The sequence below is a fragment of the Hyla sarda genome, chromosome 11, assembly GCF_029499605.1.
Source record: "Hyla sarda isolate aHylSar1 chromosome 11, aHylSar1.hap1, whole genome shotgun sequence".
NCBI lineage: Eukaryota > Metazoa > Chordata > Amphibia > Anura > Hylidae > Hyla > Hyla sarda.
In genome coordinates, this window is record NC_079199.1 from 74,808,881 (window position 1) to 74,812,247 (window position 3,367).

The 3,367-nt window shown below is 43.1% G+C and overlaps 1 non-coding gene across 1 annotated transcript; it reads right to left on the reverse strand.

Moving 5' to 3' along the window:
- Positions 1-1,758: 1,758 nt before the first annotated feature.
- On the reverse strand, positions 1,759-1,946 carry LOC130296046 (U2 spliceosomal RNA). Its single transcript, XR_008849114.1, has one exon. It is a non-coding gene; the product is annotated as a U2 spliceosomal RNA (small nuclear RNA).
- Between the last annotated feature and the right edge of the window lie 1,421 nt (positions 1,947-3,367).

The following is a 3,367-nucleotide window of genomic DNA, read 5'->3' on the forward strand; positions in this document are numbered from 1 at the left end:
ACACATACACATACACATACAAGCACACACTTACCTGTGTTGCCTGCTGACGCCTCCTTGGCTGTCCCCAAACGGTATAAAACCAACAGCCACGGGAAGCTGTAAGGATAGAGGACATACCTGCATCCTATTGGACTCACTTGTCTTGGTTAAATCCAACTTATTTGACAACCTATGGTGCTGCTACTTCTGCTCATGGCAGTGCTGCTTCTGACAAGGCTGTTCTTTGGTGGGCCTAGGCGACATCACAATCTCCATGGTTACATACACAACAAAGGTCAGATGTTGTTTACACCTGGCCATGCCAGTGGTATTGAGTAGCATATCCCAGTGCTAAGGGTCCTGGGTGCAACAATCTTTCAATGGGGAATAGCCGCACTGAGTTTGTCAAGTGCACCCATGTTTGCAACTCCAACAATACACACATATGTGTGTATGTGTGTATGTATGTCTATCTATCTATCTATCTATCCACCCATCTATCTCTATATATATTTATCTCTCTCTCTCTCTATATGTATATATATATATATATATATATATATATAATTTTTTTTCTTTTAAATATATATATATATATATATATATATATATATATATATATATGTATATACATATAGAGAGAGAGAGAGATGGAAATACTTTTTTAAACATGTTTTCACCTCATTTTTACCTTCTTTTTTTCTTCTCTCCATGTTTTCCTTCTTTCCTATGCTGCTGCTTCTTATTTTTCTTCTTTTTCAGACCCTATCATTGCACTATTGCTTATTCAATACCACCAGCAGATGGAGACACTATATTACAACATTAGTTGTGAGCAGCAGTTTGTACAAACAAATGCCTCATAGCTGATGTCCTATCCACCTAGGCACCACCTATTGTCTATTGCCTGCAGTAGGGGCCCACTGGACTAGCCAGCAAACAGCTGCAGCAAATAAACAGATAATCTTTCTTTCCAACACTGAAACCTGGTGGTGCATTTAATATATGCTATCAGATAGGGGACATATCAGATATTAAACTGATATAAACAGACACCACATTTTTTTTTTTTTTATCTAAAGCCGAGGAACGTGCTTTCGATTCACCCAAAGTGCAAGAAAAAGTGCAAACGTGTTACACTAAAAAAACGTGCACAAAGGATGCGGTCTATCGCAAGCCCTTCTCCGATAGGAGAGAGGCCCCCCAACAAACCTTACCCGTCGCCTCCGGACCAAAAGGTACCTGCGAGGTTCCAGGTTCGATGTCCCTTTTCGCCAAAGCTACTAGGGGACCACAAATGCTCCCGGCATCCCCCTTGGCGTTAGCCAAGGTATCTGCCCGCAGAGCCGATTACGGTAGGTACCCTGCCAAAGCAGGAGTACCCGGGGTGTTTGCAGGGAGGTGCGGAACCTAATGGCCACACACACCTCCCCTAGACCGCCAGGAGGGACACCCAGAAGGGCAACCGCATCCTGACCAATCCTGTGAACACACAACACGCAAAAAGTGACACAGTGAGACAAAAAAGAAATAAATGAATGTGTGCAGATATACTGCCCGGACATCCGGCCGGATCTATAAAAATTTCTCTGATCCTAGCCAGAAGGCCGGGAATCAAGAGGTGAGTGCCACAAGGTGAAGAGATTATGGTGCCCGTGCTTCAACTCAGTGAGTCTATTCTCCCAGTGAGTTTCAGCACCTCGGGGTCACCACTCCCCGAGGCACAAAAGTACCTCGGCTCTAGACCCTCTCAGCCTCATGGCGAGACCCGGAGGGAACAGGTCACATCGGGGCAGCCGTCGAGCTGATTCCTCAGAACCAGCCCCGGAAAGCCCTGGTACACCTGCATCCTCCATGCAGCACCCATCCCCACCAGCCCCATACCGGCGTTACTGTACACCGGCATGAAAAACTGATAAGAACAGATACTACACTTGATCTTAGCCAAAAGGCCGAGAAGCGATAAACAGACACCACATTTGATACCAGCCAAAAGGAAGGATGAGAAGTGATAACTGTGAAAGGGGAGGAACCAACGCTGTCCCCTTCACATGCACCATCATTACTTGTAGGAAGGGAGGCTGGCTGGCAGCCTCCCATACACACTCTGGCTGGGTGGCAGTCACCCACCAGTACACACAGCAGACCCTAAACCCATATCATTATTGCTAAGCAGGAAGATGGGAGTCCATTTCACTCTGATGGACCATTTTTAAATGCAATCCATAACCTGGCTTTGGCAGGAACCTTTCTTACTCCTCCTACTTGCATTTGATACTGGGTTTAGGATCTGCATAGGAAACACACACACACACACACACACACACACACATACAAGCACACACTTACCTGTGTTGCCTGCTGACGCCTCCTTGGCTGTCCCCAAACGGTATAAAACCAACAGCCACGGGAAGCTGTAAGGATAGAGGACATACCTGCATCCTATTGGACTCACTTGTCTTGGTTAAATCCAACTTATTTGACAACCTATGGTGCTGCTACTTCTGCTCATGGCAGTGCTGCTTCTGACAAGGTTGTTCTTTGGTGGGCCTAGGCGACATCACAATCTCCATGGTTACATACACAACAAAGGTCAGATGTTGTTTACACCTGGCCATGCCAGTGGTATTGAGTAGCATATCCCAGTGCTAAGGGTCCTGGGTGCAACAATCTTTCAATGGGGAATAGCCGCACTGAGTTTGTCAAGTGCACCCATGTTTGCAACTCCAACAATACACACATATGTATGTATGTGTGTATGTGTGTATGTGTGTATGTGTGTACGTATGTCTATCTATCTATCTATCTATCTATCCACCCATCTATCTCTATATATATTTATCTCTCTCTCTCTATATGTATATATATATATATATATATATATATATATATATATATATATAATTTTTTTTTCTTTTAAATATATATATATATATATATATATATATGTATATACATATAGAGAGAGAGAGAGATGGAAATACTTTTTTAAACATGTTTTCACCTCATTTTTACCTTCTTTTTTTCTTCTCTCCATGTTTTCCTTCTTTCCTATGCTGGTGCTTCTTATTTTTCTTCTTTTTCAGACCCTATCATTGCACTATTGCTTATTCAATACCACCAGCAGATGGAGACACTATATTACAACATTAGTTGTGAGCAGCAGTTTGTACAAACAAATGCCTCATAGCTGATGTCCTATCCACCTAGGCACATAGGCACTACCTATTGTCTATTGCCTGCAGTAGGGACCCACTGAACTAGACAGCAAGCAGCTGCAGCAAATAAACAGATAATCTTTCTTTCCAACACTGAAACCTGGTGGTGCATTTAATATATGCTATCAGATAGGGGACATATCAGATATTAAACTGATATAAACAGA